Raw genomic sequence first — 11498 nt, forward strand, 5'->3', positions numbered from 1 at the left:
GTCTCTATTTATAATCGTCCATACTTTGCATTGTCTCTATTTATAGTCTTACATGAATATCAATATACTATCTTCTCAAATTCCTAATGGACCTAAACCAGCCCCCACAGTTTTAATTTTCACACTAGTTCATCTAGAACTCTCTGTAGCCTCACTCCTATCCTTGTGCAAGCATCCTTGATCCTCACTATTGTAAAGCTAACACTCTTTATTGCCAATCATATTGTGATTAATTAATTATCCTTACACAAAAAATGTAGAACTCCCTATGTAGTAAAAACTCTATAGCAGTGAAAATTATTTGTTTCCTAGAGGTCATTGCTCACTCAGTGAGTTGCTTGAGAGCTATATGGCTTCCTTGAATGTTTGCACAATGGTCTTTGGATCAATCATCGAATTCTTGAACCATTCCTCATGTCACTTATTTATTCCTTTCTGAATTTGCTGTTATGATTGCCACCCTTCCATTAGCTCAACTATTCCTCTTTCACATCATCCTCATAAAGAAGGTAAGATTACTGCAATCAGTCTTACATACCATCGTGAGGTGTTATTGTTTCAAAACTGGAAATATACACTAAATCCATTTTTATTGACTAGGAATTACCATTTTTGTCATGCATTTTGTGATTGTACAAGTATCAAACACGTGAAACATAATTCCTGCCTCTAAGATAAGGAATCAGTACTTATCAAACACATGCACTTTAACTAATTTATAAGGTAAGAAAAAAAAAAATGCATATTTTTGTGCAAGGATTATAGTATTGTTTAGCAGAATCATCATGTAAGGATTATATTATTTACTGAGTTTGGTTTATTCCTGAGAATTTTGTTTATAGAAAATTGATTTGATACAATCCAATTTTAACATTTGAATATATAGCTTGGGGAAAATAATCTATTAACATGCAATTGTTTCAATTTTTCAAAATAAAAATCTATGATGCCAATTATTAATCTAACAGTTGCTCAAAATATCATAGAAACTTTCATTCATGAAAATCAAAGTCCAAATTCTGAATTAAGAGGGAATTACCTGTGCAAGAACCCATGACTATGGCAAAAGGCAAAACCCTTTTGCCCCATCACCCTATGGATCAAACAAACAAATTGATCTTTTGAATTTTGACAAAGGAATATATAAGAATAGAGTCACAGACACAGAGAATAATAAGAGAGAGAGAGAAAGAGAGAGAGAGAGAAATGGAAGCAGCAAAGGGATTGATGAGAAAGAAGAATACCTCTGAAGCAAACGGAGGCAGCACTCCCAACCGGTGGCAACTCTCCACAAAAACAACAAACACTATAGTGTAAACATCCAAACCAAGTCAAGAATACTATAATTTAGTTTTAATTTTTCTTGTTAACAAAATACTTCTACAGTTGCAATTTTAAGCTAAGTTAAGGCTTCCGTGTTTTTTTTTTTTTTTTAATAATATGAAGAAAAAAAATTTTTGGAATTGATAAAAGGCACACCTAACTTACATGGAGTCTGGTCTTAACAACCCAAAATGGATTTGTTTTGATGGAAGTGGCAGCCCCAGCACCCGCAGCAGCATAATGGTTCTTTCCCAGGAAGTAATGAGAACATTCATAGAGGCAGGATTATTTGCATTTGACCTTCCTGTTAAAACAATTCATAAGGCTACCATTCCTTCTACAAATAGAGTCATTCTCACTCTGTTCATTATTCAAAATTGAAAGCAACTGCTTATATTAGATTTAAATTCTCACTATCATAAAATTTCTTAATTACTTTCTAAAGTTTCAAAACAGAAGAAATTATTCCAGTACTAAAATTTAAAACTAAGCATAGTACTAAGATTTTCGGATAAGTAAATATGTTTGTTACAGTAATAATATGCTCAGATCTGAAGCTACTTTAAGGAAAATCAAATCTCCAGCAACCACTATTGTTACATGTCATATTCAGGAGCCTAATGAGGAGAAACTTTTACCTACTACTAAGCACATTATGTAATGACGGTATATAACTTAACAAAAACATGCCCCTACTAAACAATCACTTAGGAATGAATCATTATTTACTGAGAAACTGGATAGAATCAAAGAAATTCAATACAAATCATAAGGACCAAATCTCAGTGTTTCACAAAGGTTTAGAATAAAACATAATCACTAATTTTCTTTTATGTTTTTCTTTTTTTTTTTTTTTGGGGGGGGGGGGGGTGGTGGTGCTAGAATTCACTTGAAGTATTTCTTTACCTGCAGGGATTGGAAAATATAGTTGGCAAGCCCATTTCATTGGGAAATATAACAACTGTTCTTGAGGGACCCATGACCCATCTAACAGAGTCTGACGCAAGTACCATATAATTGGCAGCTTTCTCCTGCATAAAATTATATAAGTGCTGAGTAAGAGTTATGCTCCATTGCATGATCTTTTTCGGTATTTAACGCCTCTGAAGAGCCTCAACTCTCTTCAACTGCTGCTCCACTTCAGAAATTTTCTCTTTTTGCTCTATCACCAAAAATAATCATTAATATAAAAAGGTATATTAATTTCAACAATTATCCAGTTATAACAATAACAAGAACAGATAAGCATAGCAGTGAGCAGTGAAAGTCACTCACTCATAGGTGGAGCAGGAGGCAAGCCACTTGGGAACTCAATTAGACTTGCAACGAAGCTGGAAGAGACATCTTTGCCAGTTTGAAGGGCCTGCTGACGTGTAGTGACTGTCATTTCCTTCTTATTATCTCCCAATAAATCAAGAGACTCCTTTTTTGGTTTCTTCTTATTAGTATTGATCTCACCATCTGAGATTGGATCTTCATCTTCCACATAATCAATATCTTCAAATACTCTCCCTGATAGAGACTTTTTACCATCCTTACCTGACCTTGACAAGAGGTGATCTTTCACATTAACATCATATCTTCCATCCAAGGGCGGCCCAACATAATTTGGGGCCTAAGACGAAAAATTTATGTGGGACCTTTAATATGTAAATATTAATTAAACAAAATTATTTAATACTAATTAAATTAAGGTTAATTTGATACATTAAATACATAAATAATACCAACTAGACTAATGTTAATTTCATATAGAGAATTGAATATCATAGTTGAATTATAAATATTAATAAATAGAAATAAAAATATATTGCGATTAAAAAAGATACTTTATTTTGGATATAAGACTATGCATAATTAAATAAAGTTGTAATCTAATTTTTAATTTTATATTTTGATTTTAAGAGAGAGAGAGATATATATATTATTTGGTGTATGGTTTTGTAGGATATTAGTTTACAAAAATCAAAGTCTCAAACTATTGGGGGAGATTGATCTATAATTGATGATTTAACACATTTGCAACATCTTTTTGAAATATTTTAGGGTTTCAATTGAGTTAAGGTTGTCTCGAACTTTGAGAGTCTTAATAGAAATGAAAAAGAAAAATACGCTAATTAAAAGTACTATAAAATTTTCAAAATATAATATGATATTGTTTCTCATTGATGAACTTCATCAATTTAACTAATGAATGTTTATATCACATTTTTTTGTGATTAATAACATGATAATTTGTAAACTAATAATAAAATTTGTACAACACTAAAAAAAAAAGTACAACCTTTAAAAAATATATATAATTTTATAAAAATTTGGGCATTTAACTATAAAAAATGGGGTCTTTTTTCTCATGAAAAATTTTGTTTTTTAGTGGGGCCTTAGGCCTAGGCCTAACTTGCCTAGGCCTTGAGCCGGCCCTACTTCCATCAACGCTACTCTTCAACACCCTTGATATCTTCCATTGTTTCCTGCTCCCTCCTTCCTCATCATCTTCATACTCCACACCATAATCAACAGTAGCCTTGGGTGTTTTGAGCTTTTCGAGGTATTTGATCTCGTCATCATCATCTTCATCTAACATACGTCTCTTAGAGATCTGTTTGCTTTTGCGAATAGGCTCGTATTTATCAACTTGGTTTGTGGAAATATTTTCTTCAGGCATCCTACTCCTTGAAGCCCTCGTAAGCTCTGAAGTAAAGGAAAATTTGTCATCTGAAATGTCCTGCAGCACAAATATATATTAGAGAGAGAGCCTCAATAAGATGCCTACCGGTCTTTGAATTGGACAACAAAACAGTGTTGCACAAACAAGGCCACAAAAAATTGGAAGCAAAGGCATCACAGAATATGATTCACTGGGCTAAAAAGGCATCACAGAATATGATTCACTGGGCTAAAATCGAAGGGAACAAGAAATATATATTATTTCCTATACACCAACAAGAACATCATAAGGAATTTCTAGCAGTTAAGGTGACACAAAATCCAGTGTAACAACTTTAAAGTTTGTGTGCACCACTGCAACCACATCTAGAAGAGGTTAACATGAAAATTTAAAATTCAAATTTTGCATACAATCTGATTCCTCACTCAGTGATAAAGAAAAAAGCAATTGACATGTAGCTATCCTGCTCACATATTATGCCCAACTGTAATGTCCTCAATTTTACCATGCCATGGATATGAATTAAACCTTGTTGCATACAGTTTGAAAGTTCAAATATGTGTATAAACACCCTTGAACGTTTAGACCCCCAAATTACAACTTAACCAATTCAAGCATTATGTCAAACAACTAGTGTGTGGAAAATGAACATAAGCTATAATATAGAATTGGATAAACTATCTAAGCCAAATTAAAATCACAACCCACAGCAGATAATAAAAGGCAAAGATAAAAGGGAAGGAAGATGCAAACACAAAAACAACACGCGATGTGTTATTGAAGAGGAAACCGAAGCCCTCGGCGTAAAACCTCTCCGCCGCCCTTCAAGCAGTAAACAATCCACTAGAAAATATAGTTGGGATACATGGACAGCAATAGACCCTCCAAGCCTAATCTACCCAGTGCACCTAAGCCCTTCAAGTTTCTTGCTCCAACGAGGTTGCGCCGAACATTTTTCTTTTCTAGCTTCTCGGATTCCGCTACTAGACCGTAGCATCAACCAATGAAGATTGGTTCCTTCCTAACTGCTTCCCAGAAATCCAAACAGCTCTCTCACAGTGATGAATATGGTGAGAACAAGGTTTGGTGAAATGCCTCTCAAGGATTTGACAATGGAGAAGAAGAGAGTTGAGGAATTTGAAGAGACTCTAATGTATAGATTGTGGGTGAATCAATCTTGTTTTTCTTTAGGGTTTCTCTCTCAAAATTCTCTCTGGAAGCTCTCTTACATTTGTGGGTAAAATGGGTATTTACAAAACAGGGGTGGCTCGCGGCTTGACCTCGCGACTTGACTAAGTCGCGAGATCCAGTCGCGAGATAACCGTATGGCCAGTTGTCCTATTTTGTCCTGTAGTGCTCCAGCTAGCATGATTGTTCACCTTCCGGCATGCTTGGCACGTGTGCTGCGTCTGGCGGTTTGCAGCCGCGAGGCCAAGCTGCGAGTCTCTGTTTTTTTGTACACTCTTAAGCAAATTTCACTCTATCTCACTCACTACCCTTACAACAAACCCACCTAAATACAGGGTTACTAAATGCTGAAATACAAGCACATTTGGCACGGAATAAAGCCAATAAAATGGTTGATTAAATTCAACCTTACACAGTTGGTACAGATCCAATAAATTTTGAAGAATAGGTTAATGATCCTTTATACCTGACCAATCAACTTCTGTTGCAGCCGAGCAGCATCTTAAATACGAGAAGCTTTTGTAGCAGAAGACCCAACACCAGATGCGCCATCTGATATTGACTTGGCATGAAAATTACCTGTGCAAGAACCTATGACCATGGCAGAAAGCAAAACCCTTTTGCTCCATCACCCTATGATCAAAGAAACAAAGTAAAGAAACAAATTTTACGGTGTTTCTTGAGAAATTCTAGTCCTTAAATTGAGAACAACCATAATACAGTTATGCCCTATAACTCAATTTTCTTTATGCAATTCAATTCCCAAGTCACAGTGTCATTTAAAACTCATTAATCCATCAAAACTAACAATCCAAAAGACAACAAAACAAATAATAGAGAGAAACTCTGCAACCACTATAGACCCAACAAATAGATAAAACCAAAATTAGAACACTTTGCTCATCGAAATACCAGAAATCCACCATACCAAGAAAACATCTCCATTTCATCAACCAAAAAAAAAAAAAACACATGATCACAAAAAAAAAAATCCAAACGCCTGACAAGCACCCACAAAAACTTAAACAACACACTTTCTCGTCAAAATTAAGAAAACCCATGATCAAAAAAAGCAATCACAATAGCTTGAAAAATACTCACTTGACTCGGCTGAGTCCGTTAGAGCGTTCCTCCTCAGCCATCAACTCCACCCCCAAGGACTTTCCCTCCTCAACACAGACCCGACTGGCAAGTATCTTAGCATTGTTCTTGACACCCAACTGGGTCAAAATTAATAGAGAAAGTAATTGATTTTGATCAAAGCATAGAAACAAATTTTAGAGAGGGAGAAACCTGTGCTGCGAATGGGTAGAGAGTGGGAGTGGAGCGGAGTCTCCACCGGTTGAGGTTTTGTCTATTTTTGATGAGATATGTAGCAAACGGAGACAGCACTCCTCACCTTTTGCCGATTCCTCTCTCTCTCTGTGTTTTTGAACGTTGCTAAACTCAACGGTAATATTTTTTGAAATTCAAAAAGAGAGAATTGGACTTGGATCCCCGCTCAACGGTATGGGCCTATGCTCGTTTTAATTGGGCCCATTGTTATTAAAATTTTGAAACTGAATAGATGATAGTATTTTCTAGACCACTAAAAAAAAAAAAAAAAAGGCTAAATTTATTAATATATGAGTCTGTTTAGATATTGCTTATTGTTGAAAACCCTGTAACAAAATAATTTTTAAATGTGTCTGAAAAAAAAAAGTTTGTAGATCCCGTAAACAATACAGAGAACTCATAAAAAACACTGGACTCGCTATCCAAACGGATAATATATATATTAAAAAATCAGTAGTGTTTGGAGTGAAATCAAGTTGATTTTTTTTCCCCATAAAATAAATAAATAAATTGATGAAATTTAGTGATCACCCTTTGTCCATCATGACAAAAAAGAGTGATAGTGTAGGGATAATGTGGATGTAATTACTTTTTTTTTTTTAATGTATTTAGCTAATTGTGGTTGTAAATACATGTTTTTTATTTAATTTGATATATTTCCTATTTGAGTAGCTTTTACATTATGTATGGAGTTTAGAGTTTAGATTCTCTACCCATTCATTTTGATATCATTGAGCTAAATTATCATATTTTAATTATTATCAATTTCATTTTCACATGCCTACGTTGAATTGAATATTCTATTATATTATGATATGTGCTCTTTGTAAGAAATCTAGAGCTAAAATTGATATTATTGGTCGTTAAATTTAACATAGAATACATAACTTGTTTATTATTACTTTAAAAAAAAAAAAAAAAAAAAGTATAGAGCTTATCAAGTTAGTCATCCTATTTCGCTCTATGGTTTTTCAAGACCAATTGAGTTTAATAAGTATTCATTCTATGGTTTAACGTCCATTAGTTTCCTTGCCTATGTTATTCTCAAAAAAATAATAATAATAATGTGTGTGTATATATATATATGTTTCCTTGCCTATATATCTAACGGAATAATAATGTATTATTTTTTAAGTAATTTGACAACTTTCTCATTATTAAAAAATTACAAATAAGTGCAAGTCACAAATGTGAGTTGTCAAACAAAGAGTTTCTATGTTTAAAGATTATGAAGTCATGGGGAGAAAATAATGGTACACACAAGTCTTTCTTCTCTCCCTCACCACCTTTCTCAAATTTCCCTTCTTCTTATATGTAAATAAAAGTTCTAAGCTTATGCATTTTATGTGTTGTGCTATTTTTCTATTGATTAGTACCTTAAGCTTGTAATTGATATGATTAGTACCCTCTAGCATTAATTATTTTATTATTTTGCAAAAATGTTCCACCTATGGAAAACATATAAAAAGGTTTAAGTTAAATTTTGTGTAACTTTAAGTAATATTACACCACCAATTAACTTTTTTTTTTGAATTAATAATTTGAAAATTTTGTTGTGGTATTTAGTGTTCTCTATTTCATTAACACTCATGTCTTCCTACAAATAGAATATTGTTTGTCATTCGATCCATAAACTCATTTTTCATAGATAATTAACACTTTACCCTCATAGTCTATACTTCCGTTTACAATTACCCCCCTTCAATTATAAGAATGCATGATCACCCCTCTAAACTAATGCTTGTGTGACATTTTGTACCCTGTCGTCTATTTGGTAGTTAAGTTCGTCGGAAAAACAAGTCATGCGCGTGACTCACATGACTTTCTCTATCCAACTTAATTGCCAAATAGATGGTAAGGTGTAAAGTGTTACACAAACGTTAGTTTAGGAGAAAGTGTAATTTCCCATTATTCCCCAATAGATAAATGAGAAGATTACAAAATTGAACTTTGCTTTTATTTTTTTAAAAGCTTTTATTTATTGATAAGTTACCTGCACACTAATCCATTGATTTTTGAAAAAAAAACCTTTGACTACTATCATTTTGGTATCTATTTAAAATTTTGATGATATTGGGCACATCTTATCAACTAATTGCAAAATTGATGAATAAGATTTTAAGAACTTCATAGTGAAGTAACCTAAAAACTCTAAAAAATCCTAAACCCAGTCAAGTTAGACCTCATTGGCATGAATTTAATTTCGAATTATTATTTCGAAAATAATATGGTCAATATTAAAATTAAACTGAATTTATATTTTAGTCAATTGTATGAGTTAAAGCGTGAATTGGAGTATTTTGCAATACAAGTATGGATCATTTGGCATCAACTAAACAAGGTGATAAGCGGGGTGGCCAATGTGCTGAGCCTCTCCTTCTAGTACAACATGCAATGGAATAGTGTTCACCGATGATCAATCCTCAAGCGTCATTGTTGTCATCTGAGACAATCAAGATGAGCAACTCATTGCTTTATGTTCAATAAGGCGGTGCAGTTCGAGATAGGGAAGAAGTAGAAGTCCTAACAGCTAAAAGAGCAATTGAATTCGCGATTATGATGTTTATAATCAACTTCTACCTTTAAAGAGAACTGCTTTTCAGTGAGCTTGTCATTGAGGACTTTTAGTAATCTCTCCCATGTTGTCTGTTTGTTGAGCTTATAGTACATAGAATAGGGAACCAAGTGTCACATTTCTATTATAGGATACTACCAAACAATTGCATTAGCTAGTCAATCTAGAACAAAACATTAGCAAAACATAATAATCCTTCAACATCAACATACTTTAGTGCACAATTAACATTGAATACAACCAAGATAAGAAATATTTCCAGAACTTTTTGTTAGGACATATGTGATTCATGTTAGATTCATGTTAGGAACATATGTCAATATTTATGTAGTTAGCTAATCCTTTGACAAAAAGTACTTTACTTGTATTTGGGTAGATCTAGGATGTGTTTAATACTTCAAGAAACTATGTTTCAAGTTTAGTATTAAAGCCATGAAGATTGGATCAAGAAACAAGTGAAAAAAAGTTGTTCATTAAAGCTGGACAGATAGCTCTACACCTGTGGACAAATAGCTCGATAGTTGCTCGACAGATAGCTATCTATCGAGATTTAATGAATAAAGCTCGATAGATTCTCGATTAATCGAGGTATTTATCGAGGTTATGGGAATTCAGATTTCCAGATCTGAATTTTGGTCCAAGCTTATGTATTTGTGTAGGGTTTCTTTTCTCACAATTCTAGATATATATAAAGCTTATTTTAGAGGCCATCACATAAGAGAATACAAGGAGAACACAAGGAGAACATATGCAAAAGGTGACCGATGCCTTATTCTCTCTAAAAGAAGCTACTGCGTCTTTTGCGCCTTAGGGTTTTGTAACCAAGTGCTTCTTGATCTTCATTATTGATGAAGAGAAGAACTTTGCAGCCAATATCTTCTTCTAGTTGGTGATTAAGTCGCTTACTGGGATCTGCACAATTGGTTAGTCATGTACTGGGATTCGTGCATCAAAGGGTGGCGTTCATATATTGAAGAGTTCAGAGGTTTTGAAACGGTAGAAGGTTTCTGCTGTAAGTTCATCTGCGGGGATTATAGAGTCTAAGGACAAAGGTTTTGTACTAGATCTGAAACTTCCCTTTACTATAGTGGATTACTTTTCAGGAAGGTTTCCCCCCAGGTTTTTTACTGTAAAACTAGTTTGTTTCATTGGTTTTCCTAGGTCATCATATCTTGTCTTATTTATTTTTCCGCTGCATGATTTTGACATGATATTGATGTTAAATCTAATTAATAACTTGGATTTAAAACTTATTAATTCTATCAACCGGGGTCTAAATTTCCAAACTAGTGGTACTAGAGTAGGCACACTCTAATTAGGGTTTAATCTTTACTGTGTTGATTTATTGACCCCTGTTTATCATGGATAGAGGACAATCGTTAATCATACCTCCTTTATTTGATGGCACTAATTGCATACTAGAAAGTACAAATGAGAGCTTTCTTGCAATTTTTAGATGAAAAAGTGTGGCAAGCTGTTAAGATAGGCTGGACCAAGCCGAAGGAAGCGTCGGCCGACTAGGATAATGCCAAGATCAAGGCAACAAACTTCAAGATCAGAGTGTTGAATGCCTTATTCAGTGTGGTCACCAATGAGGAGTTCAAGAAGGTATCCTCCACTGAAACTACTAAGGAAGCATGGACCATCCTCCAGACAACCTATGAGGGAACAAAGGCAGTTAAGGATTCAAAACTTCAGAGGCTCAATACAAGCTTTGAAGAGATTAAGATGGAGGAAGATGAGTCATTCGATGAGTTCTATACCAATTTCAAGGATATAGTGAACTCAGCTTTCAATCTTGGAAACCATTCTTGAACCCAAAATTGTGAGAAAGGTGCTCAGATCTCTACCTAAGAGATTCCATGCCAAGATTACGGCAATTGAGGAATCAAAAGACATTAACAAGATTCCTTTAACAGAGTTGGTTGGAAATCTGTAGACCTACGAACTAGGGTTGACTAGGATTGGCAAGACGGGTAAAGACAAGAGTATGGCACTGAAGGCCAAGAGCAATGAGACAGATGAGTCTTCAGATGATGAAAATTCTAAGATGAAGTCCTACATCACCAAGCAATTCAAGAAGTTTATGAAGAATGCCAATGGAAAGGGCTTTGACAAGGACCGTAGGTAATCCAGTTCTTCTCAGTTCAAGATCCAAGACAAAGGGAAGAAGAATGCAAGGGATAGCGGTCAGTACACTATTCGCGCAAGACCAAAGTGCTTTGGGTGTCAAGGCTTCGGTCACATGAAACAATAGTGTCCTAAATATCTCAAGAGCATTGGGAAGAGCAAGGCACTTGCTGCTACCTTGAGCGACACCGAGCTTGAGGATGATTCCGACATGAGGATGATGGAATCTTGAATGCCTTCACTGTCACTGTTAGTCCTACTGATGGGATTGTTGAAGAT

General features: G+C 34.4%; 1 pseudogene across 1 annotated transcript; it reads right to left on the minus strand.

The window, feature by feature from the left end:
• Window positions 1-1547: 1547 nt before the first annotated feature.
• LOC115989461 lies at window positions 1548-6586 on the minus strand (annotated as a pseudogene). Its single transcript, XR_004091941.1, has 6 exons — window positions 6281-6586; window positions 5646-5812; window positions 3748-4048; window positions 2599-2902; window positions 2230-2485; window positions 1548-1627 (listed from the first exon to the last, which is right to left on the minus strand). The product of XR_004091941.1 is annotated as an uncharacterized LOC115989461 (transcript).
• Window positions 6587-11498: the final 4912 nt, after the last annotated feature.

This window comes from Quercus lobata, chromosome 5 (genome assembly GCF_001633185.2).
Source record: "Quercus lobata isolate SW786 chromosome 5, ValleyOak3.0 Primary Assembly, whole genome shotgun sequence".
In the NCBI taxonomy this organism is placed as follows: domain Eukaryota; kingdom Viridiplantae; phylum Streptophyta; class Magnoliopsida; order Fagales; family Fagaceae; genus Quercus; species Quercus lobata.